This window comes from Mustela nivalis (assembly GCF_964662115.1).
Source record: "Mustela nivalis genome assembly, chromosome: 3".
NCBI lineage: Eukaryota > Metazoa > Chordata > Mammalia > Carnivora > Mustelidae > Mustela > Mustela nivalis.
In genome coordinates this window covers 175,982,889-176,009,707 of record NC_139022.1, presented here as the reverse complement: position 1 = coordinate 176,009,707, position 26,819 = coordinate 175,982,889, and the positions used below count along the sequence as shown (strand labels likewise).

The window sequence follows — 26,819 nt, the reverse complement described above, 5'->3', positions numbered from 1 at the left end:
TGCTCTGACAGGTGCTGACACTCCCATTTTCAGTCATGCTCTTTTGCGGCACTCCAGATCCCGAAACCTAGACCAGTGCTCCTTGGGGATCAAATATTAACTCTAAACCACTCAGTCTGGCACTCAACATGCTCTGCCACGGGGCTCCATTCCACCTGCCCCGTTGGCCGAGCTCTATTCTATCCTGTTTAACAAGGCACACTTCTCACCCGGGCTTCCGGAGCCACCTGTTAGCTAATCTCTTTACCTCCCCACTGTCTAGAGGCTGAGGCTCAGCTGTGCTCACACTGTTTCAGTTTGAGTTAATGAGAGAGATCCGTAGTTTTGAGAAAGAACTCCAAAAGCTGAGCTTACCTTTCATGCCTCTCTATAACCTGCTCTGAGCTGCAAAGACAGCTATCACTCACTTTCCACCATCTCTTCACCTCCATGTTCCCAGCAGAGCTGGGATGCTTAACTGACTGAGCCACCACAGAAAACAGCAAACGGCTTCCTGACCAAGCCTGTTGCATTAATCCTCGAGGCTCTGAGATCTCCAGCTGACCATGCACTTTCAGGACATAAGATATACCAGAGTTTCCATGGTCCTAGGCCCATCTCAGAAGCTAGGCCTCATCGAGCCTTTCCTGGGAAATTGTCTTCTGGCTTGAAGATCCCCTAGAGTTTCTCTTGCAGACCCTATAGTACTCATGCACGTACCATAATGAAGTGCTGTGAACAGCTCGGCCCTTCTCCTCGTGCTGTTCAGAGTTGGCAGCTCCCAGCTGAGTACCATGTTGGAATTTGTTCTTGGTTGAAGAGAGCTGCTTCACCCAAGGTCATATGCCATTCAAAGGCCCAGCCCCCTCACACCAGTAGAGCGACATTCAAAGGAACCTTCCCAGCTCCAGAAGCACCCCCACCCCGGGATCAGCTGAGGCCTTTCTTGTGCAAGCATGACAGCTCAGCTCCCCATTCTGCCCCTTCCTGCTGCCCTCCCTTCCAGTCAGGGGTGCATCCCGAAAGCACTTTCCAATGAACTTTCGGCCCACAAATCTCTTTCTCAGAACTGCTTCCTGGGAAACACAGCCTGGAACATAAGACTGGGGGTAGCCCCTTGGGGTCAGAGAACATTTCATGGTCCATGCTGTGTTCTATAGAGAAAGTTTTGTCTTAAATATTGGAAGAGTCTATTGATGTCTGTTAAACTGAGTAGATTCGCTATGTAATGGACAAAGATGGATTACTTTATGAAGCAAATGCAGACTGTTCTCTCTTCACACTGATAAACCAACAAAGAGTCAGCAGAGAGCTAGAAAGATCTGGCAACCCTAAATGATGTTTCCATTTCCCACAAGCCAAGACTCAGAGTGTTTATAGGTACTACCAATGTCACCATTAAGCAAGGTGGCTTCTTCAAAATACATAGATAAGCCAGAAACCCTCATTAAGAGATAGAGTCCGTGCACTGACTGCCACACACTCATCTACTTTCCTGCTTTTATGTCTGAAAGACATTAGGGTGGCCTATACAAGTTCATTTTCCTTTCCTGCCGAGAGGCAGGCTGGGCTGGAACATGGTATTCCTCTGAGCTAACTACCCTCCAAGTAACAGTGCTTAAAAAAAATAAGAAAATAAAATAAAAATAAATGTATGCTGGCTCCTGACTCCCATAGTGAGATATTATGTCCAGGATCCAAAAGCAATTATGAAATTCACCCCCACTGACATGTCTCTGGGGGTTCAGGAGAACATGCCATAGGTAGAGCTGTCATCACACAAGAAGACATTGGAGGTCTCCAATTCACAGGGAACGAGGAACTCTTTAGACAAAAACACCTACCACTCTGTGACCTCAGCGACAACAGGCATCAATCTCCCTCCTTTGCACACAGTGGTCAGGTGAACACAGTCAGCTGGTGCCCCTCCTCCAGTGGCAGCATGTTCTGTTGTAATTATATAATTATGTACCAGCTGCCGTGCCCAGCACTTTCTGAGGGCCAAGAATGGTGCTGAGTACTTCACATGCACCTACCGTGGCTCATTTAATTCTCACAAAAGCCCCATGAGATTAGTGTAATTATTGCTATTTTACAGAAAAGAAAATTAGGGCTTAGAGATATCAAGTAATTGACTCCAGTCCACACTGCCAGTAGGTGGAGCAGGGGACACCCCTTTGATACCTGGATGCTCGGCGGCACTGCCTCCCCCCGTCCCAGATCCCAACAGACAGCAAGACTGTATTCTTCATGGCGGGAAAAGCATCCTGTTTCCTGTTGGTTGTTTTCATGACAACCTCCATAATAGGCGCCTAACACACTGGCAGAAAGCTGGGGTCATGCAGGGGTGAGGAAAGAGTGAAGAAACAGAGATGATGAGGGGTTTGCATCTGTGTCCTAGTCTATTTTTAAGAGAAAGTCCCATTGACAGTAGATATCATCAGGTATCTATGGCCATAATAATACTTTACAACCGGCACAAAGATCCAAACTCATATAACAATAAGCATTTATTTAGCTTATACACCTGTGGGCTTCAGCTGGGCACGGCACAGGTGTCTACTCCATGTGTCTCTCCTCTTCGTTCTGCCCCAGAAGTTCTTCTCACAGTGATGGTGGAAGGTCCAGGGAGCCAGCCCCATGGCATAGGCATTTTCCAAGTCTCTGCCCACATTGGTTCTACCAGTGTTCCACTAGTCAAGAGAAAAGTCCAGGGGTGTGAGGGCAAGAGGTTTGGGAGGCAGGTGAGAGGTGTGATTCTGGATCATACTCCAATCTACCAAGATCTCGCAGCTGTGTCCGAGCATGGTGACAGCCGTGTTGCTGTCTATCCCGGACACCCACCATTCATCCTCCAGGTTATTCCCACAACCTCCTTGGGCTGCCCCTACCTCCTGGCACCTTTAGTCACAGTGGGGTCAATAACCTACTTTAAATAAAGCAGTGTGAGAAACATGCTTTGATTGCAAATGCAAAGTAGGTATTTCAATTTAAAGCATAAAATCTTTTTCATTATTCATTGTTTCGAATCTTCCATGCTTCAGCTTCCCCTTTATATGATTAGTCAAGATCTGTCCTAGTTTTGAGTTATGCTTTTGTCACATTTAAGGCCAATCCCTTCTCAAACATTTGGTTATCATTATCCTTGCCAGATCAAACTAATAAAAATCAATGGGATTTATTTACAGTGTCATTTTTCCAGTATCAAATTATCCCTATTTTGACAGTTCTAAAATGTTAATGATAGAAACATAGTAAACATAGAGAAAATAATTATTAAGTACATAGAGAATAGACCATGATATTTGTGTAGATTTGCTCGCATAGTCACATTTATAAATGTTTCAGTGTTTTGAGTTTACATAACAGAAATGTTTATGAGGCACCTAGTAAAGAAGAGGTTAGAATGTAACCCTGCTAACTTAGAGCCAGAAGCACAGAAAGCAGCAAATGGCTTCCTGAGACTTAAAATACTCTGTGTCAGCTGATAACATCAGTCTGCACCAGTAAGAAAAGGAGCCTATTCCTCATAATGCAAGGAGGCCATGAGTGAGAGCCAAACAGACAAAACACAAGCCTGGGACCTAGCAAGAATACCTAGCGAGTTAGTGCAGCCAGGAAACAGAACATGCCTGCAAAGGCAGGGCAGACAGTCTCCACGGTTCATGGAAGGGGGACCCTTGGAGGGTCCACGAGTCTACCTGCCCAGAGAGGGTCTGGAGATTGAGAGCCAGGTTGGCGGCAGTGGTGTGGTCCCATCACCAGATTCCTAGAGGACAGAACCCCTGGTTTCGAACTTGAGATAGTAAAGGTTTGGGGAACAACAGAGAGCTATTTGGGAGTCTCTGAAGTGAAGTCGAGGGGATATGCTGCAACACTGTGGCGGTCATGGGTGATGTCCAACCTCCTTTTACCTTCCTCTACCTGCGAAGCATAGTCATGTGGGCGTTTGCTTTTGTTTTATTTGTGACGCTTCCTTATACAACATCACAGAACAGAAAAATGCCCCTCTGCTCCCCTGTCCCACTCCATCTCTCTCAACTACGAGGGATCCAGTTTTTAGGGTTTTTTCTTTTTCTTTTTTTTAAGATTTATTGTCAGAGATACAGAAGGACACTACATCATTCTTAATGGGATGATCCACCAAGATGATCTAACAATTATAAATATCTATGCCCCCAATATGTAGTTGGGAGCAGCCAACTACATAAGAAAACTATTAATTAAGATAAAGAATCATATTGATATGAATACATTAATAGTAGGAGATCTTAACACGCCTCTCTCAGAAATAGATCATCGAAGCAGAAAATCAATAAAGAAACAAGAGCATTGAATGACACATTGGACCAGATGGACCTCATAGATATATACAGAACATTCCACCCTAAAACAACAGAATACGCATTCTTCTCAAGTGCACATGGAACCTTCTCAAGAATAGACCACATACTGGGTCACAAATCAGGACTCACCCGATACCAAAAGACTGAGATTATTCCCTGCATATTCTCAGATCACAATGCTTTGAAACTGGAGCTCAATCACAAGGAAAAGTTCAGAAAGAACTCAAACACCAGGAAACTAAAGACCACCTTGCTTAAGAATGCTTGGATCCACCAGGAGATCAAAGAAGAACTGAAACAATTCATGGAAACCAATGAGAATGAAGACACTTCGGTCCAAAACCTATCAGATACAGCAAAGGCAGTCCTAAGGGGGTAATACATAGCCATCCAAACCGCCCTCAAAAAAATTTGAAAAATCCAGAACACAGCAGCTGTCTCTACTTATTTGAGACAAAGAAAGAGAGCTGGAGGGTTTGCAGAGAGAGGTAGAGGGAGAGGGAGAAGCAGACTCCCCGCTGAGCAGGGACCATGATGTGATTTGGGGCTAATAATACAGGGCTCGATCCCAAAACCCCAAGATCATGACCCGAGCCAAAGACAGATGCTTAACTGACTGAGCCACCCAGGTGCCCAGAGTTGTTCTATTTCATAGTAATGGTCGCTGTTTTTCTGGAGCCATTAACCAAGGTCTCTAGATCTCTGGGCAGATTGATGCCAAGATCCAAGAAGTGAGAGTGTGATCAGGCATTTACCTGCAAGCCCTGCCCCCAGGAGGGTCAGAGAGTCATTTGCACAGCATTTAAAGCCATGGCCCAGGATTGCAAACCCCACACACACATCTCTAGCAGAGGGACACACGAGGCTAACGGAACAAACATGGACAAAAGCATGAATTGTTGCCATTGCCAGGAAAGCAAGAGGAGAGAGGCCGGAAACATGGCTCTGCCAGCTCCGAGTTCACACAGCAACATGACAAGATGCAGTACAAACCAGCTACTCCCATGTGCAGAGGTTTGACTCTACACAAGAAACAAGAAGGGCGCAGGATCTCTGGGGCAAAATGATGGGCATGTCTTGCACAAATACAAGGTGATAGGCATGCGTGCGCTCTTAAGATGGAAGGAAATCTGGACGGGGGGTAGAAAACAGATGAAAATACACTTGATCCTGCAGTGTTTTCGGATATAAATGCTGGCCAATGAGTTCCAGTGAAATCTGGGTCGGCATGAGGTGTCTCAGCCCACCTTCCACTCCACCCCGCACAGGAGCCCGTCTCACGCAGGGTGACCCTGGGGACCCATGTGTAAGCACAATGCTGGGACCCCTTCTCCAGGAGACCCCAAGCCTCCACACTGAAGACAGGCCGAGCTCTGCAGCATCTGATGATTTGTGAGTCCGATCCCCAAATTCAACTAAGCAACATTGACAGAAGCCATTTCTCATGTGGTAATAAAACAGATAAATCTAAATTTCAGAAATGGACAGAAACAACGGAGAGAGTATTTGACGTGGACAAATGTGTAGCAAAATAACCAGAGGGAAACGGTCAGCCGTGGTATAGAAAGAGGCACTGCCATTGGGAAGAAAACAACGCAGAAGATGCCTGGGCAGGTCGTGCGGGTAACGAATGGTGCGGGAATACGGCTCAGCTCCACTGCCACGGATGATGAATTCCCTCCTGAGGCAGAGAAGGGAAGGCATTTAGAATTAATGTGCAATGAGTGCCCCTTTTTGGGTCTTGGTAAGTCCACTTTGAAACAGTTTGTTCTCTTTTGAATCTCCCGTTATCAAAGGGAGCTTCAAACATTAGCTGGAAGATCAGTATCATAGGAGATTATGTGATTCTTGGGTCCAGCTGGAACAAAGGTCCCCAGAAAAAGGCTTGATCAAGGGAGAAGACACAGAGGAGGATGAGAACAAAATTGCTCTTTTGGAGTAAAAGTAATGTAATGCGGCCACGGACCCTGGTCTGGTTTAATTAGGACCTGAGTTCTAGCTGTTGCGCAATCAAGTCTGGCCGTCGGGTTGGTGGCATCCTATGCCGTCAAGAATATTGAAGGAATATTGAAGTTGTTCCCACACCTGTTCCACACGTGGGAGTCACCTGGAGAGCTTCAAAACCACTGTGATGTTTGAGTCCCAAACCCAGAGACTGGGATTTCATTGGTGAGGGGACTAGTCCAGCTCTGGAGCTTTCAGAAGATTTACAGGAAGAGTCTAAGGTACAGAAAACTTGTGAACCACAGCTCTTGATACATTCTTTCTTTCTTTCTCTCCACCCCCCCTCCAATTTGTTAGGTGTAGGCAGCAGGACATCTCCAGAATGTGCCAGGAGACGCAGGCGTAGCAGTGGGAATGGCGGGAGGAACAGCTACAGCAGAGAGACAATTGTTGATGGAATGACTCACAGGAGCCAGGTGATTCTGCTGAACCAGACAGTTCTTGTGGTGTTCTTATTAATAATCCTCCATTTACGGGAAAGCAAGCCAAGGCAGAGGGTAGTTCTACCCACCTGCCAGAGATCACTGAGCTGGGAAGAGGGAGAACTAGGTTCGTCTCCCACCTGGATGCTGATATGATTCTGCTCCTTCCGCTCGGCAAGCTGGAGCCATGCACCCTGCTTTCTAGAAGGCAGTTCCAGCTCCACCTCTCCTTAGCTACTCTCCACCTGCAGCCAGCATTGTCACTTCCAGGGCGATCCACACCCAGCCCTACCTTAAGACTGCCCCCCTACCTACCACGGGAGGTATGGGCAGCCCTGCTCTGAGGCAAGCACAGGGGACGTGGCTCCGTGCAGCTCCTGCAGAGACCAGCCCCTTCCCATCACCTGCCTCTGCTTCTCCTCTTGAGGAGGGCTGGGACCTGAGGCCTCAGTTGCCTAATCTACCGGCCATGCCTCCTGTTTCCATTTGTTTAAACCACCTCTGCCTCCATCTCTGGGTCCCACATGGGCTCAGGGGCCGGGGCCTCCAGCCTGTGCCCAGCGGCATCTGTGGGCAGCAAGGTGAAGCTTACCCCACCTCCCAGGGCTAGAGCTTCTGGGGCCTGACCAAGAGCATCCTCTGCACACCAGGCCTGGGAGGGAGCACCTGCCCTAATAGGAGCCTCTTTACTTGTCGGGTTCCTTTTAACTGGAGAAGAGGTTCTTTTAGTCTTTAATTAATTACAATTTGGGGTAGGATTACATCATTCTGTGCTTACACAGCCCGTTAGAAAATTAAGATCTGGCACTTGCATTTGGTATGCTGCACTCTCTGCTGGAAGCAATCTACTTCCCTTGGAGCCCCATCCACTACAGGATGGAGAGGAACCAGGAGAGGAATGCAGGGTGCGGAACACCCAGGGCTTCCCCAGTGGTGGGGACGGACAGAGCCCGGCCCAGAAATCCAGGGAGTGGGTGGGTGGAATCCTGGCCCAGAGCATGCCAGGGTCACCTGCTCACTCTGAAACATGCAGGTACTGTCCTTGGAAAGGAAACCCATCCCCCATCTGGGGCTGGATCCCAGAACTGGAAAGGATCCCGGAGGAGTTCATCCACTACCAGAATACAGCGTGCGCAGTGGCATTTCACAAGTGTCTTCCACACAGAAGCTGTTTCTCCGACTTTCTAAGGCTGGTGGGTGGTGTGGACCTTGCTGGTGGGAGAGAGAAGGAGCCTGAACCCCCTGTGGTTACCCAGAAGCTTGCTCAGAATGAGCTGTGAAGTCTGGCCAAATGCCAAAGCCCAATCTTCTAAAATCACATCCTCCGTGGAACAAACAATCGGGCATTCCTGCCCCAGCCCACCTCCCACTCCACCCCTGCGGGAGCCCGCCAGCTTCTCCCCTAGGCTCACATGTCTGCGAAGGAAACAGTGGTAGGTGGGCTCCAGCTACATCCCCCTGACCAGGAAGACCACAGGGCTTTCCCAGGCTTCGAGAAGACCTCGAGGGCTTGCCTCCGGCCACAGACAGCTGCCTGCCTGAAGCCTAAGTCAGGCTCAGGTGGCAGAACAAGGCCAGCTGGGCCGTGTCCCAGATGGTGAGAGAGACACACATTCAGAAGCCAAGCATGCGGCTTTTGCTTTCTCTCTTTAAAAATGCAAGCCTCTGCCTTCAGAGTACAGAAGTGTGTCTGGGACGAAGGGCAGAAAATGGAGGTCGTCAGGGTCCACATGCCGCTCCCCAGGAAGCTGCCTTGGTTTGGTCTTCACACCTTCCCACCTCTCTGAGAGGAGGGGGAAGAAACGATCAGACCCTGAGCCTCCGGTTTACTGTTCTCTCCTCACTGAGTTCTCGATCCTAACAAAATAAAAATGAAAAGCTAAAGCACATGACGAAGTGTGGCAGCAGTAATCATATGGGAAATTCACTGGAACCAAGAAGTACCATGTGTCCTTCAGCAATTACTCCATAAACAAGTAGAAAATAGTAAGACGATGCATGTGCTTGTGCAAGCATGATGCGGGAATTTTCTTTCTTTTTTTCTTTCTTTCTTTTTTTTTTTTTTTTTTTTTTTTTTTTTTTGCTTTTTACAAATATGACAGAAACAAATATTGAGTGTTTGTTCCTCTCAGTTTCCAGCTTGGAGATGAAATCTAGAATCAGGCCAACTGCAGCACCCCAATCCCACTGGTGTCATGGCCCACACAAAAGCACACGGCCCAGACAAGGGGGGCCAGCCCTGATGTCACCCTGGGAAGGAGGGAATGTCATCAGACTACCACACCTATGTTTCCCTTCATTTCAAAATGTAGGCTAGGAGATCAGCCCAAGATCAGAAAACTCTGAGTAGATTCCGTCCCTGGAAACTGATGTGTTGGACCTTCTCCTTATGAGAAGGCTGCACACTTGGCTCCCCCAGCAGAACGCTGGGCTAGCTCTGCCTCTACTTACAATTTAGGAATTGCTCCGGGATGGGGAGACCTGTGGTGTAGAAAGGGCAGCATTCAATAGCTCAAGCCAAAGGAAGAGGTTCTCTCTCACCTGGAGAGCTGATCAAACCTCCCAAACCCCAGCTTGGAAATGAAAGTTTCCTACAAGGTGGAAAGGAGACCCAGCAAGGACAAGCCCCTGTGCCAGCAGCCGAAGGCACGCACCCCTCCTGCATGGAGGAAGGGCGCTGTTGGAGCTAGCCTTTCCAGGCAGGCCCTGTAGGACTCCTCCTGGGAGGTAGCCTCTCACCCAAGGGTCTCCACTAGGCAGCATGATGCCCCTCGAAACCAGAAACTGGAATCCCTATCCCACCACACTCTTAAGTCTCCCATCAAAATCAGAAGCTGTCCCTTAACTCTGAGATGGTTGGTGGCCCAGGCCATCTCAATGTTTCCCCTGTGGGATTGGTTGAAAATGAGCCGGCACATCCCATGGACCTAGCTTTCTAGAAGGGAGTCACCAGGTGGTACCCACCAGCCATGTGTGGGCAGCCAGCAGAAGTGCTGCCTGTCCCCTCCCTGGTCGCAGAGGACTTCCTGCATCGCTTCTGGCTCCCCTTCCCCCTCCGGTATCCCGGCCCCCTCCCCACTGGCAGCCCCATTCTGCGTCCTCACTGCAGCTGCCAGGCCCCTCTCAACCACCTCTCTGTCGCACTCCCACCCCAGCAAAGTCCCAGGGCTCCAGCCCAACACAGATCAACACAGAGAGTCTTGGAGACTTCTGGAACCACATGTGGGCTGAAAGTATGGTCTACAAAGGGCTCATCATTACTAGACCAGGTAAAGTCGCCTTCCCATGGTTGTTCCAACTCTCTAGCTCCAAGCAGTCGATTTCCCAGTGGCCTCTGGAGTCCATGCTCTGTCCATCACGGGCCCTTGGTTGAGCTGTGCAGACAGGTGACAGCAGGTGCCCATCCTGTGAAACACTCAGGGACACAGGTCCTAGGACCAACTTTATTCTTGCCAGGACTGCTTATTTTTCATTCCACAGACACCCAGAGAGCAAGAGGAAGCCATTTTTCATGGACACCTGCAGAGCATGTGGATCAACCCAGACTGTTCTCAAGTACAGTCCGCTACGAAGTATGTTGTGACTTGAAGATGTGTTCACGGCAGGTGCTGGTGCTCTCTCCTGGGTGCCCCCGGCTTTCCTGCCAGCTGCCGGGACCGGCCTTTTCGCCTTCACTTCAGAGATAGAGAGGCTGATGCTGACCCGGGGAGCTACCTGAAGTGGCTGCAACGGCAGAGTGACTTTCCATGAGGCTGGTGGTCCGGCGTGGACAGATGACCAGGACATATGCTGTTTTGACAAAGAGCAGAGAGCAATGTCTTTTTAAAGAGAATTTACCTTTGTCAATAAAAAAGAGAAAAGACCTCAAGGTAAGCAGATTATATTTTCCAAAAATGACCACAGCAACATTTCCCATTCTGCAACCTCTTTTAGAACCACCTGTTTCATCGAGAGTTGGAGTCCAGTCTCCTTCCTCTCTGTGCCTGGGTGTCTTTTCCCAAGTGTGTCAGAAAATAAACTGTGCAGGGGCAGGCACAGGTGACTTCCGGGGCCGGGTCATGATAGGTGGTAAGGGTTGCACTGGGCTCCCTCTCCCTCTCTCCTTCTGTCACTCTCTCCCCTTCCTGACGGGTGTTTTGCAGCCTTAAACCCACAAGCAGGGAAGAAGCTAGGCCGTGCTAGAAAGACCATGTGCAGAGACCACAGGTGCCAGCTGTGTCCTCAGCTGTGACCCCAGCTGTTGGGGTGTCCTCAACACAGGCAGCACACACAGAAGCAAAGAAGCCTTGGAGATAACCCCACCACAGAAACCGTCTGACTGTCATCCCATAAGGGACCCCAAGGCAGAAATTCCCTGGACTATTCCTGAATAGCTGACCAGAGAAAGCAGGGGAGAGATGAACGGTCACTGCTGTTTGGGGTCATTTTGTCATTTAGGAAAAGATAACAAGCACGAGGCAGAGATACACACTCTGCTGACGCATCGCTTGTCTGTTTGGGGAAAGTGAGACATTCAGTTCCTCATTCTCATCCTTCCCCAGTAACCACCCAATTCACGGAAGAAGCCCATCCTGCCAACAGAAGTTGATCAATGTACAAAAAACAATTTTAAAATATAAATATCATGAACGGGGAGCTCAGAGAAACCATGCATGTGGACCGACGTCCTGCTGCCGACACACAGGGCACGATCCTGACCTGGTGACCGTGGGCCTCCCCGCAGGGAGAGCTCGAGCTGCCACATCCACCAGGCGCCGGGTGCAGGGGAGGTCCCTGTGCAGGGCTGAGGGGTGGAGCCCTGTGGGGGAGGTGACCATGAGGGCAGGGTTGAGAAGAGGCACTCAGACATTATCAGGGAATGACGTGAGTTTCATCCACATATTTCTGTATCCAGTGTGGTTATGGGGTGGTACTACTGAGCACCTGCGGATCTGAACCTGCTTTTCTTTTACGAAATCTCATCAGTACCCAGTGAATCAGTAGCGAGAATGACCATTTTTCTTTCTCAGCTACAAGTTAAGGAATAAGGAAGGGGTTGCTGCCACAAAATTTCTTACCCTGCGAAGGGGAGTCACAATGCACAGAGCAGGAGACCACCTGTTACCTGCAGGGGCAGTACTTGTAGTAGGCAGTTAGTACTGCAGTTTAGCCTTCAAGTCAGTAATGAAAAGGCTATACGGTAGAAAATGCTTCGGACTCCCCACGGGATGCTAGCCTAAGTTTCAGCGATCTGTGGTGCAGGAGAGACAACTGACACCAGGCGACAGCTCTCATAAAGCTCAGACACACAGAGCAAGGGGCGCTTATTGAACTGTTGAGTAAGGATTTGGTTATAAAGAGCTCAGTGCCCTGGGCATCAAACCACCACAAAGGAAGGCTATTTTGTCTCTCCAAATGGACCCCATCCTCTTAGGTGACTCGGACTCTGAAAAACAAGAAGAGAGAAGGGGACCAAGCACCCACCTTTCTCTCCTCTTCCTGCTGAGACTCCAATAAAGTTACAGTACAATGATTACTAGAGACAGCGAGAACAACAGAGGGTGGCAAGAGAACAGGAAGAGATTCATCAAGCGAAATCCACAGAGAGAGGATAAGGACTATGCCGGCACTAATGATGACAATGGCCGTATCAATGACATGCATAGAGTGAGGCTCCGGTCTATGCCCAGTGAGACCTTGGACACATATTCTCACATCCAGAGCTCACAACAACCCTGAACGTTGCACGCAGTTACTATCTTGGTTTGTAGTTGAGAAGATGGGGGCCCTGAGGGGTTATGTAACTGGCCCAAGGTCATAGGACATAGGGAGCATGGAAGCCCTGATGGGTGCCCAGGAAGTCTGGATTCCGATCTCATGTTATGCCCCCTGCCCCGAACCCCCAGATTCTGGTGAAAACAGAGCTCCTATATTCCAGACTCCTCCAGGTAAAGTAGTTAAGATAGCTACATGGATGGATGGATGGATGGATGGGTGCATAAACAGACAGACACGAGAATTGAATCTTACCCCAAATCCACCATCCACTCTTTTATTCAAGAGTAAGCCCTGTTAGTCAAAAAGCCTCCCCAGCAGACTCAGAGCTCTCTGAAAGTGTTCATATTCAGAAACCAGATTTCCGCACATAGTGGCAAAGGGAACTTTCACCAGCTATCTGGGTAAATTAACCCATCCTGCCATCCTTAAAATATCAGACTGTAAGGATTGTGAGGCATATGAAGAAAACCATCAGCAAGAAAGAAAAGGGACAGACAAGAGAGACTAATAATTCAACTGACAGTTGAGGAGGGGTGTGGGGAACAGGATACTTCAGAGAAGAGAACTCTCCCAAAAATAAAGCCCCTCTAATTAAATTTCTCAGAGTGATCTGAAGAATCACGGCATCCGTCACATATGCTGCCCCAGCTCACGCCTCCTTTCCTTCGGTTCTGTGTCCCACTGTCACCACAGGAGCAAGGCACAAGAGGTCAAGAACGCGAAACACAGGGAAAAAGCAGAGTGGCAGGATGGTCCTAAAGGCCATTTGAAACCAACACTGAGGTTGGTGGCAACTTTCACAAGAGTAGTTTCTGGAAGCTTTGAAATTCTACCACAAACACAGGCAAGATCTAAACCCGAAGCACAGTCTCTTGACTCTCCCTTTGAAATGCCTGTCACCTGTCCCTTCCCTCCGTGCCTCCTGCTACCACCGTCATCCGGACCCCTTACCTCTTTCTCTGCTGGGTGACCTCAGGATTCCCCGAGCTGTAGGTTCTGCCCTTCCTTTGCCAGTTCCCCTTCGGCCAGGAGATCCCCTAACTCCACCGTCCCAACCCTTCCTCCCCGGATACTCCCGCTCTCCGTACGGGTCCCGCAGGCCCCTCCTTCCTGCCCCGTGTGTGTCCTGGATGCCTGCGGCCCACCCAGGCTCTGCCAGCCCCCCGACTGCTCTCCTGCCACACAGCGTGCTACCCTCTGCCTGCGGCATGCGTGTCAGGTGCTTCTCCGTGCTGACAGAGACCGGGTCTCGCACACTCGGTATGCAGGCAGGTATCCAATTAAGATTTGTAACTAATGGAGCAACAGAAGTAGAAAAGATGAACTACTTCATCTTTATGTTTCAATTTAATCAGGTATCAATACATTAGATGGATGTATATTTTCTATTTTAATTACAGGTCCCACCGCTAATTTCTGTAATTTTTCATTCCTGCAATTTTGATAGCCCTACTTAGATATTATTCAAGTGTTACTGAATTACTAAGATCCCTAAGATGATGCGATTTATTTAAGTGTTTTTAGATGGTCAGGAAACCACACAATAGCTGGGGGGAAATGGAAGGGAAATTCACGCAGCCCAGTGTGGAGGCTGGGCTGGGTCTGGCCCGCAGGGGCACGTGCACAAGCACCGTGTGAGGAGCCCGGCAGAGTGAGTCTGAGATTCAAATGTCAGCCTCGTGATTTTCCCCATTAGTGGGAGCTGAGCAGGCTCTCCGTAGCCCCTGCTTGTAAGTCTTACATCAAAGATGTTGACAGCAGTCGGTTCCTCCCTGGGTCTAATGAGCAGCTCTGGGAGCGGGAAAGGAAAGTCCTGGTAATTCTCACCATTGCCTCCAGTGCTTTTAATCAGTGCTAAGAAGCTTCCTGTGAAAATTGGCACTAATTACGCATCCCTCAGAAACGTGGTTGGGTTTACTGCAGCTCTGCGCCAACCACGCTGTAAACAAGAGTGTTACTTCCTTCTGCACAGGGAGGAGACCTGCCCCAGAAGTTGAACAAAGCAAGGGTGTGAGGGTGGCCCAGGAGAGGCCTGTAACCAGGCTGTGGAAAGCCAGAGGTCAGTAGGCAACGGAGTGCGGCATCATCAGGGGACAACTCTCACAACCCGCTCGCTCCTCCCAAAACAGCCCTGCCTCACGGATCACCAGAACCAAATGCAACCGCATGGTGGAGACTTCCTGGGGACCCAGCCCTGCAAACTGCTGTAGCTTTTCTCTGCCCCTGAAGCTTACATATGAGAGACGACATCCCCGGTTCTGGTATCAGTGGACCCTGCATCTGCTGGCCTGCCTCCCAGTGGTCCTGGGCCCCCGCTTTATAGCACTCAGCTCCCTAGTTCCTGCCCAGACACTGCCTGGGTGCATCCTGGAGGCTGGCAGGGTCACCAGACCCCATTCGAGGCTGTTCTGCTGTCCCAGCTGCAGAGTGCCAACCGGAAGGCAGTTCTGCTAAGCTCACCCGAACCTTTGTGACTTGCAGCCCAGCAACGCTGCGTGGAGGACAAGACAGAGGCGTCTCGCGATCTCTGTCATTTCAGCCCCTCCTCAATTAGTCCCATTTACAGCTAACCCACTAATTATCCCAGGGACCAAGTCTCAGTGCAGCTGCTATTGAGATGCAGGACCAACCCCTCCCTGAAAGGTCTGATGACCTCTAGAAGGGGACCCCGGACAAACATTCGGTTCCATCATGCGTTGGACTGAATTGTGTTCCCGAAAGTCCCATGTCGAAGCCCTGACGCTGAGCCCCTCAGAACGAGGGCGTATTTGGAGATGGGGTCTCTGAGGAGGCAGTTGGACGGGGCCTGCTCCAGCGTGACAGGTGTCCTGGCAAGGAGAGGGGCTTCGGGCACTCGGAGGAGATGCCAGGGACCGGAGCACGTGGAGAGAGGACCCTGTGGGATGCGACAGGAGGGTGGCCCTCTGCACACCTAGGAGGAGGCCTCAGGAGAAGCCAGCCCTGCCGACACTCCGCTCTGGACGTGCAGCCCCCAGGAGAGAGGGTCTGCGTTGAAGCCGCCCAGTCCGGCTGCTTCATGACGGCTGCCCATGCAGACTAGGACACGTCATTGCACACACACACCCGAACACCAGCAAACCAGGCTATGCGTCCTTTCCGGGTGACGGCAGACTTCTCTCCTCCTATCCTTTGTTGAACCACTCGTGCCTGTCGACAGCCCTCTTCTCTGCTCCGACCTCTGTCCCCAAAGTGCGTCGTACTCGCTGCTTCATGCTGTCCGATCGTCCAGGAGCTGTCTCACTCCCACGCAGGAGGCCCTTGCAACCCGGGAGGCTCTCACGCTAGTGCATTCTTGGGACAAATGTATTTCCTCACTCACTGGTGTGACAGGTGTTCGCGGAGCCCACACCCAGGCTCAGATCGATGTCTTGGATTAGAGATACACGTTCTTGGTTCACGTGGCTCATGCGGCCTGTGCCTCCGAACTCACATGGACCCTGGGCCTCACTCCCTTCCACAGCTCGTCCCCAGCCCAGCGCTCTGCCCCAGGGTGGGCATGCATACAATAGGCGTCTATCATCTTCATCCTCCGGGACCTCCTTCTTCTGAGAGCAGCACTCCCTGGAGGGACCTCTTCCTCCTGCTTCCCCAGACAGCTCTGACAGGCATGGCCCTGTTTCCAAGTGCTCCTGTCCCAGTCCAGCTCCTACAGCTTCTATCTGGGCTTCCTCATCCAGGACCAGAGGTCGCCTCTGGATGGCCTCTCTCAGCGGGTAGAACAGTAAAATGTGCAGGCCAGGTGCTCTCATCCACCATGGTGAGCAGAGGCAGAAGTTCTGAGAGAGAAGAGGGGGCAGGGGGAGTCAGGGGAGGGAGAGACGCAAGCCCAGGGCAAGCAAAGGATGGGAGAGGCCAGAAGACAGATCGTCCTGGAGGGTTCAGTGCTCATCCACCAGGTCCTCAGTTCCTGCTTCCTTGCTGCGTCTCCCACTTCTCCGTTGCTCATTGGCATCTGAGACCCCAACCTTAGACCTCCAAGACTTTGTTGTTTATTGTAAGCTAGTCGTGTTGGGTTTCAATCACGTGTGAACTTTCCTATGAGGAAGGACACAATATGTTCTCGGAAGCAAATCTCACTGTGGTTGTTGGAGAATAAATGCAGCGGTGAATCTCAACATAGCGAATGCAGCGCTGCTGCTTTTCCTTCCGCACGCACATCGCTGGCCGGAAGTCTCAGCATGTTGGCCCCACGAGTGGCATCCATGAAGGTTTGATGCATCAGCTGTTAATATACAAACGGTGGTCCTTGAACACTTGGAAATCTGGGAGTGGACACCCCACCTTTTTGCACCGTCAAATCGTTTAACAGCACCTCCCCGATGGGTGATACAAAGGCAAGCTTCCAACACCCTAGAATACCAGCACCCTGGGCTGGGAACGCAGGGGAGAGGCTCGGCATCCCCAGGAAAGCAGCTCCTTCCTCCTACCGCACCCACTTCCTGCTCAGGCGGGCTGGCGTGGTCCTTTCTGCCAGCTCCGCACATCGGAGAGGAATGGGCAAAACTGAGTTCATATCTGTGAACCATCCCAGACCCCCTTGATAAAAAGTTCGATAAATACATATTGCTCGTTGCATTTCTGAATCCTTAGGGGAAGTTGGATTCAAGAGCGCCCCTCGCCCCTCCCATGAGATCTACAGTGATTTCCCTAAAGCTGTGCCTGGTGGAGGGATCGCCGGGGAGGGGGCGTGAGGAAGGTGGGCTGGGCAGTTCCTACAGACCGCATGGATGGAACAGCAGGCTGCGTCCCCGCGTCTGGCCAGATGCCAATCCATTAAGAGCAAAGAGCAAAGATTTATTCCTCTGCTTGTATTATATCCATGCATAAAATTTGGCCCTGTCACTACAGACCAGTGCCAAAATCTGTTTAGTTCATTTAAATTTTTGTATTTATTTTAATTAAGCACTAGCAGAACGCCATTTGCAGTGGCATATTGAATACCTTTGTAATTAACAGTACCAAACCAGAGAGATGGGCTTTCTCCACATTCTTTTAATTAACTGAAATAGTTCAAGGACAGAATCGCAGTGATTTCTTTACGGATGCGGAATGGGGGAGTTAGAGTATACGCCACTTGCTGGCAATAATTGTAATTTTAAAAACTCAAGGATCTGTCAGAATATATTTCTGTTTTTACAGCCATTATCAGAAGTAAGAATGCTAAGTGGATGCAATGTGTTCAATATTTCGACTTAAAAATAATCCTCATTCTATGGCAAAAAAGGTAGAGATTCCAGCTTGCTTGAATGGGGTAAATGAGAGCCATGATCCAGCCTGTTATCAGCCACAGGGGTCCCCGCAGCCCCCTGAAACCCAAAAGGCCGGTCCCAAGTCCCTTCTGAAGGCTCCCTAGAACCTAACAAGAGGCATTCACAGTCTCGTCCCTTTTCTCTTTGCCAATGTTCCTTTTATCCAACTTCTACCTCTCCCTTCCCCCAAAAAAAGCCTCCCAACATTTTGAAGGAAATTTAAAGGAAATATGTATTTCTTCCTGTGGATCGGCTGAGCTGGAATTCCTTCCCCGTGCACTTGGGATGCCCTTGTGCGTTAGCCCAAAGTTCAGCTTCAGCAGCTGGGAGGGCCCGGGCTGCATTCCTGCTCTACTGGGGGCACGGGCACACCTCCCACGCCGCTGGAGGGCACGGGGACGCAGTGAGTTCACATGAGCGCCCCTGGCCCAAGTGAAGTGGGACCCTTCTTCCCCGCCCAGAGCATCCACTCAGGGACCCAGCCCAGCCCTGCTGCACCCTCATGTCACTTGAAAGACGTAGTTCCAGCCTTACTGAGCATCGTCAGCTGTGGCCCTACCGAAGAATCAGCCGCGCATCTGCCAAGCTCAGACTCCGCATGCACAAGGCACCGGGAGACCCGCGTTCCTGTCTCTGCGAGGGGCCACCACCATCTCCTAGGGGAGCAGGCTCTGATCCGTGCTGTCTGCACGCCACAGAAACTCCTGAGGTGCAGCACGATTCCTTTTTTCATTTGCTGAGTTGAACAGCCCCATCTTTTTCTCCTTTAATGCACGACTCTGAACTCACTTGTCACAGAGGCGGAGTGCCGAGTGAGATCCCTTCAATGTTAGATTCTTGGTCCATCAAGAAAGGGGAATCATCCTCGTGCTAAGGAAATGACATTTATTCCACACAGAACAGATCATGAGTATGCTGTCAAGTCCCAGACATTTAATAATCGCAACAGATCTTGTCTTTTTGTGGCCCCTTCCTCCAGGACAGACTGATGGGCTCAGAAAGGAGGCCTGTCCTATTTTATAAACAAGAGGAGAGAAACCATCTCTCCCCTGAGACAGGCTGCACGCCCCACCGATTTGTTCTGTCTCAATTCTCCAAGTAAGGGCACTAAGGCTCTGCCCCAAGGCAGCTTGTCCTGTTCAGGAAGCACTTCCACGGGGCCTCTCTGGTCCAGTCCTCATGACCACTGCTCTGGGAACAGCTGTGTGTCTGCCTGGCGACCCTTGGCGAAGAAGCCACCACCCCCTCCCTGGCCTCTTGCTGAGAGGCCAGGTCTCAGCTCTGCTCAACCACCACAGCAGAGTCTGCCCTGGACCCTTCAAGGGAGGACAGCCCCACCCCCGCCCCATTCCTCCTCCAGGCAGCTCTCCTGGGTCTGCTGCCCCCACACTGCTGGCAGTCGAGCAGGTGGAAGCCATGGGGACAGAAGGGGCAGAGCCATTGGCAGGAAAACCCCAAACAGAGTGGACTCGGTTAGCCCTAAAGAGAGGGCCTGGGGTAGTGCTCGGCCTCAAGCGGGCATGGGGCTGCTCCTGAGCCTCGCTCCAGCGAGATCTCACAGCCACCAGGGTCACCGTGCAGGGCCAGGAGGGGCTGCAGGCCAGAAGCAGACCCTCCGGGGACAGCGCCAAGAGGTCTTCTTGGGCAGGGTCTCTGTTCCATGGAGAAGGGTTGTGGAATGAATGGAGCAAGCGAAGAGTGAGTGAGTGAGTGAGTGAGTGACCGCCCTGGAGGGTGACCTAGCAGACCCTCCCGCTCACTGCTGCACTCACTGCCTCACTGACTACTTCTGATGTCGGGACAGCGGAACCTACCATCTGGACTGGGGGCCCGGCTCCTGGCTAACTCCCGGGCGTCCTGCGCCCCGGGTTCTCCTGTCACCTCTGCCTGCCCTCCGCAGCGGCACACACGCCCCTGCGGCAGGCGGAAACCCTCCGCCCACGGCCCGGCTCCCAGGCGAGAGGTCGTATTCCCAGAGAGGCCACCAGAGTCCGCCGGCGATAACTGGTCAGCACGTCAATCTGCTTTCCATTTTGGGAAGAGAAGAGAAGCCCAGCTGAAGACGGCCGTGGGGCGTCCTGCAGGAGGGCGGGCTTCGGGGTGCGACCCCCGAGCGACCCGTCCGTCCTTCCTCCCAAGAAGCTCGTCAGTGACTGTAGGGAGCACGTGATTCAGAGATGGGGCGGGGGAGGGGGAGCGCGGGGGGGGGGGGGGGAAGCAGGCGGAGACAGATGATCGACAGATGATTGCAGAGACAGAGCCATATGCCCGGGGTGTTCTCTGTTTCGTGTTTCTTACCACCGAGATGGGGCAGGTCCAGAGCCCGCCAGTCCGATGGCAGAAAGACACGGGGGTTGCAGGACTGAAATCCTGCCATCTATGGAAACACCCCACGAGTTCTGAAGAGAGACAAGAGGAGCGGGTCTAACACCCCACCTGCAGGATGGTGGAAAGGTCCTGCCCTCGAGGCCACAATCCTTTTGCCTTGAGGCCTCTCTGCTCCTTCTTAGAAGCCCCCGACCTACGGGATAAAAACACGAGCCTGAGCCTGGGTCCTCCCGCGGCACCTCACTGTGGATGATTTCTGGCAAAACCAGCCTGCCTGGCTCTCCCATCTCACTCCTCCCCGGAGGCTGCGAGTGGCCCTTTGTGCAGGATGGGACGGGCCCCCACACAGCCTGAGAGAACTTCCCTCTCATTCGGGGTCCACCGGGGCCTAATTAGGAGCTGGGCAAACCCAGCAACTAACAGACACAGATGAACAGTTCTTCTGGAGCCGTGAGGGTGTGCGGGGCATCTGGTGGGCCCCACAGACACAGACGCCCTCACAATACCCCAAATCCAGCCATTAAGGCCCCAGAGGGTGGCCTGTGCAGCCTGTGCGATGAGGCACACACCTCCTCCCTGGGCACACGGCGTCCGCATTTGCTGCACCTCATTAGATCTGTTCCGGGGTCACGGTCAGCCACCACAGTGCTGTGCCGGGGTTGTTGGGGCAACAAGCAGAATACAGACATGACCCAGCCACAGGCAGGGGTGTGGAGTGAGCGGGCACCATGTGGGTGCAGGACATTTGTCTGACTCTGTGTTGGGGGTGTCCCTTGGAAACTAAGAAGCAGGAACCCCTGTCCTTTATACCTAAAAAAAGCCCAAGATCATTGAGACCATACATATCTCATCAAAACTTCTTCTGTTGGTGTCTTACATTTTCAAAGATGCGATTTATTTAGCAGGGCCAGATATCCTCATTTCCAAAGCAGCAGCTCTCACTGTGGCATTCGGAGGCTGCGGTGGACTCCCAAAGGGGGCCGGCTAGGGGAGCCTCCCGGCCTCTGTCACTAGCTGCTTTCATGCTCTGTTCCCCAGTCCCAGGCTTACCTGTCCTCATCACAGGGGCTGGGAAGCATTTTGACCTGGGACAGGGTAACACCAGGGCCACCTACCAGGGTCTGAGGTGACTGGTCCAGCAGTTCAAGCGGAGAAGGAAGCCTCTGGCCTCCGCGCTCGCAGGCGCAGTGGCGAGAAGGTTCATGAGCTCTCGTCCAGCACAGTCAGAGGAGTGTCAGGCAACACGGGGCCTTCAGGGTCCCCACGAAAAGGTTTTCCTGTGTTAGAGTAAGCTGCAGAGCCCCCCGTCAGGACTAAAGTGCCATTCTGCTCGTGTTTCCTGGCCTTAAAAACAAAACAAAACAAAACAAAACAAAAAAACCCACTGGTTTAAGGAAATACCTCCATACACTTCCTGGTTTTACATCCGCTGCAATTTTGTGACAAAGGTTAGGAAGACATCATCTATTGTTAGTTTTGCACAAATAAATCTCTGATTTTGTTCCGTAGTCGCCCACCAAGGGAGCAAATTTGACTGCTGCTACCTATAGTCAGTCACCATGTCAGTGCATTCCCACACCGCAGAAGAACACCTTGGCCCTGATAGACAAGGCAAGGGTTGCTTCTTTTCTTCCATCTCTTTTGCATCCCAAGACTCTGTGCAAATTTATGGCTCAGCTGTAAGAAATTGAGGATACCAACAGAAGATCCAGAACCAAGATCTGAGCTGCCTTAAATAGAGGGTCTCCTCAACTCCAGCACAGGACATGGCCTTAGGTTCTAGAACATTCTTCCCAGGATTCTAGGAAGCTGAGACGCAAAAGCATGGACTTTGGAAGGTGTCCTCTGTGCATTCTTCAGGTGCTTTGTTCTGGGCTGAAGAAGGTGGTCAAGGTCTATCAGCTTATGGGCTGGTTCCAGGTCAACATGCATCCAAGAGACCAATGAACCTCCACAGCCGGTCTAGAGCCTGCCCTTGGCTCAGTCGGGGATGATCACAGGAATAAACATTCTCCAAGGAGATTCTGAGTCCTCACAACTCAAGGGAGAAGCTGAGTCTATGGGGCTGTCCTAGAACAAATTTGGACCCCTTGAGTCAACTCTGGGCCATACTGAACTCTAAGCCAAAGCCCATTGAAAAAGTAAGGAGTATATGTTGATTCCAAACTGACAGAGCAAACAAGGAAAACTTGAACACAGGTAAAGCCTGGTTGTACTTCTGTACTTAAGAAAACGACCGCAGCTTCTCCCCATATTCTTTTCCCATTCTCTGCAATGGGATATCAAGAGGCCACTGCTGGGAGCAGGTGCAAGAACCATACCTTTTATCAAGGAAGCTCTCCTAAATTCTGAACTCTGAAAATACATATTCAGTGTTCTGGAAGACAGACTATGTCCAGAGCACTGATTCATGAAGCATGGCCAAGACTGTTTTTCCCTCTCAGGCCTAAACTATGACCTAAATTTTTGTTTTGGTTTGGTTTCTGGCTTGGCTTCTTTTGATTTGTTTTACGTTTTTCATTAGGTTGTTTGTAAAAAAGAAAAAATAGTATCTGTTATTGCCTTGCCTGTATCTCTGCCTTTTGCAGTATGAATTTTTAGCCTCTCTCGCTTATAGGTGGAATTTATGTCCCTAATATTCAGATCTGAACTCCCCTCGTGATGTTTCTTGGGCAACAAGATGTGGCAGCCCCAAACCTAGTGCCCAGCCCCTTGTGTCTCTACACAAACACTCCAGGAGCAAGCCCGCACTCACCTAGCAAGGATGGGAGACCGTGTGGACACCAGCTGCCTTGGGAAAGGCCATCCTGCTCTGGTGAGTCGTTGGCCCATGCACACGGGGTAGCCCCACCAAGATCAGCCACGCCTGGCCCAAGCTGGAAAAATAACCCAGACAAGCAAAATGGTTTGCCTGAAGCCACCCTCTTAGTAGGTGAGATTATCAGACACTGAAGCTCAAATTACTTTGATTCCATGGTAAAATGGTTCTGCGTCCATTTGCAATCACCTACAAGCAATTCTCTGACACGAGCTAGGTGTCCTCCTATTCAATTCAGCTCTGAACGGGCACCTCACCACCTGGAGAGATCATCGGATCCCACAGGCTAGAGCTCAGTCCTACAAGACTGCCCACCCACACACTTCAGACGCCACTCACAAGCCCAGGCCACCCGGGCTTCTGACTAGCCTTCTAAAGAGTGGAGGTTCCTGAAGTTCGTTTAATTTGCTAGAGAACTCAAAGAAACATGTTACCTACCAGAGTACCAGCTGTTCATAAAAGTACACAACTCAGGAACAGCCAGATGAAAGAGAGGTCTAGAGTAAGGCATGGGGACATGGTGCACAGCTCCCGTGCCCTCCCCGAGTGCGCCTCTGTCCCCTAATCCCCACATGCTCGCCGCCTCTGAAGCTCTCCCAGCTCCATCCTTTTGGGACTGCGTGGAGGTTCCTTACATCGGCATGGGTGATTGAATCATCGAGCACTGGTGACGACACAGCTTCCAGCACCTCCACCTCTCCCTCCCAGGATGCTGGCGGCAGGACCAAAACCTCCAACTCCCCCAGCCCTGGGCTGGTTCCCCTGGGCAACCAGCCCCATCTTTGGGTGGGGTCCAAAAACCACCTCATTAACCTAACAAAAGGCACCTTTATTGCTGGAGTCACTTAGGAAATGCCAAGGGTTTTAAGAGTTCTGTGCTAGAACTGCAAGAGAGACAAAATATATATTTACTAAAAACCACATGACACATGGGTACATTCTCTCCAGTTACTACGAATTACAGACATCTGGACCTCAGTTCTACACTCGAGTCTGGGATCTAGAGCTTGTACTGAATTACCAGATTCCAAAGACAATTATTTTAGTGACCCATCTTACTTTCTAGAAATTGATATAGGGACATGTCCTAAGAACACTTATTTCTGAATATTTCTCTCCAGATAAGCAACCCCAATCTATAGAGCATATTTGTGTGCTCTGTGGCTTAGGTCAGTCCTAGTGAGACTGCCTTCTTTAAGTTCTCCCTGCCAAAGTGATTTCCCAAATTATGTGCCAACAAGATAGTTTCTGATGGGATACAAAGTGGTGACCTTGCATTTTCCTGAAAATAGAGTTTAGCTACCATTTCAAGAAAAGCAAAAGGTTTGGCCTTAGCAACAGTAAAACTAGAAGGAACCAGTGGGCTCCTCAGCAAGGGGGTACTTTGAGATCTACCAGCACCTGAGAGTTTTCATTCCAAGAACTCATGGCTATGCATTGAGGCTGGGCTCCTTTTCCAAGTCTCCAGGGCCCACTGCTCTCCTGAGAGGCAAGACTCTGATAGAGCTGTCTTGGTGATCTCCAGAGCTGGACACCCCTGCCTATGCCAACATATCCCTGGTAACCGTGACCAGCATGGGTCTTTTCTGAAATGGAAGCATCTGACATGACTCCAGCTCATGTTAAGGGGAGGGATGCCGTAACATGGGAGTGGAGCCTGGAGAGGCAGCAGGTGTTGGGAGAAGCTGTCCTGCCACAGGTGCAGCCGTCAAGCTCTGAGTGAGAAAGTAAAGTGGCATATTTGTCAAATTCTGAAGAGCTCATAAAACACCTTCTCAAAAACGTTCTCTTGGATCCTGCTAATGACCCTAAATATAAGTGTGATTACAATTACTCTCACTTCATGTGAAGAAAACTGAGCCGTACGGAGGTCAGGCAACTTGGTCACAGCAAGAAAAGAGCAGAACCTGGGACCACACACATCGCCTGCGATGGCGCATTCTCTCTCGTAACATCACGCTGACAGCAGATTTCCCACTGACACGTCCTGGTGTCAGCTCTATAGAACAAAGAGTAAGGAGCAGCCACGTTTCCTGTACCAGGAGCCCAGCCCACTAGTGAGAAGGTGGGGAGCAAATATGTCGGCAGGCAAGCACGTGACCGGGAGCCGTCTGAGAGCTCCTCCAAGGGAAAGGTGTGGCTTTCTCCAGTCGCAGAGCAGCAGGCTTGACTTGGTAGAGTTCCCTGGCATGACAAGGCCACTTCCCTTTGTAAATCTGCCTCCATCAACCCAAGCCCTGCGGTGAGCATCCAGGACCTGCCAGCACCTGGCACCCACCTGCCTTCACGAGCTGTAAAGCACTAGCTCTCTCAACTGTGTTCTTCTGTGTTCAAAAAAATCCTTCTGCCTAACATCTTTTGTTCAATCTTCTAGCTCAGCTGTAGGGAAAATAGTCCCAGAATAATTGAGAGTGAGCATTCTTTCATTCTTGTGAATCGTCTCGTGAAGACTGACGCCTTCTGTAATGTTTCACCGATGAGCTGGCCAACAGCTGCCGGCGGCAGACGACTGTGGCCATTTTTTTTATTCTATGATGACTGTTACTTCTCCTGAGTGCCCTGGGCTGTCCCAATGGCCTTTGTGCCAACGCTGAGGAGGTTGCTGCCGCGCCGCCGTTAAAGAATCAGCATCTCTAGCATCTTCAGATCCACCATTTATGTTGATCCAAAGGCAGCAGAGATCAGAAGCCGTGTCTTTACCTCCTCCATGAGCTGGTTCTTCTGGATCACAGAGCTCTCTTCCAAACAACCCTGCATCTATAAAGGAGACTCTGGGTACCTGTTCACACCTGGATCTTTGAGCTCTTTCTCTGTGGAAGAAATCAGATCTCCAAGGACTGCCATGGTTACCTGGCATCGCGGCTCTACTCCTGGATCCCTGAGTCCTGCATCGTGTTCGTGCTGTAAGCCTCATACCGTTTCCTCTAAAATACAACCAGGACCCTTCCCTCCCAGGTGCTCTGAGCGCGCTCTGATCTGAGCAGCCATCCTCTAAGTCCTCCTACCGCTCCTGGAGCAGTGGCTCGTCCAGCGGCCCGTGAGTGTTCACATCCCCGTTAGCTACGAAGGCAGACCTGCCGACCATAGACGTCCGCAGCCTTCGTGAAGGCTCCGCTCCACTCCGTGCTATCCCTTATTCATGTTTCCTTCTCCCATGGGCCCCGTGTCCTCCCTGACACGTGTGTTACCTTCAGAGAGTATCAGCGGCGCCTGCCAGCATCCCGGCGGGGGGCAACCTGGGGTCCCATCCCCCTGCTCCCCAGCCACATGGGGCTGCACACCACCCTGCCCGTGGGCTCTGAGCTCCGTGAGAGCAAAGGTGGGTTTCCTCAACCTACAGCCTCACCTTGCACTACTTCCAGCCCAGAGCAGGTTGTCAAAAACATTTTCTGAACTGTCCCCACCTGGAGGGTTTTGAAGCTCCAAGGGGCAATAGAGGGGCCCATGGGGCCCGCGAGGGGGTCGTGCAGAGGATGTCTAAGAGGGTGTGGGGAGAACAGAAACAGCCATTCCACCCGGAGGAGTGAGGCCTGAGGCCTGAGGCCTGCTGCCCCCGGAGAGGCCGGAGCCCGTCGAGCAGACGCGGTGGGAGCAAGAGGCTCGGGGACCTTCAGCTTCGCAGCGGAAGTTACGGCATTCCACGGCAGTCCGGAGCACCTGGACCTCATAGGCCCCGGGCGCCTTTGGGGACGAAGCCGTTCCAAGGATATGTCCGAAGCAGGAGGGAAAGAACACGGGTGGTTTGATTCATGAAGACAAGCCAAGCTCGGGGTGGAGAAAACTGGCAACAGCTGAATGCGTTTACATTTTTTTCTTTGACCCAGGATTACAATCTCAGGTTTAATTTAATCTCTTAAAATAAAATTTTAAAAAGGACCTTGGTTTCCATCAATTT

General features: G+C 51.1%; 1 long non-coding RNA gene across 1 annotated transcript; it reads right to left on the bottom strand.

Moving 5' to 3' along the window:
* Positions 1-10,180: 10,180 nt before the first annotated feature.
* LOC309861546 lies at positions 10,181-11,687 on the bottom strand. The gene is made up of 2 exons (XR_014310010.1): positions 11,450-11,687; positions 10,181-10,540 (listed from the first exon to the last, which is right to left on the bottom strand). It is a non-coding gene; the product is annotated as an uncharacterized lncRNA (long non-coding RNA).
* Positions 11,688-26,819: the final 15,132 nt, after the last annotated feature.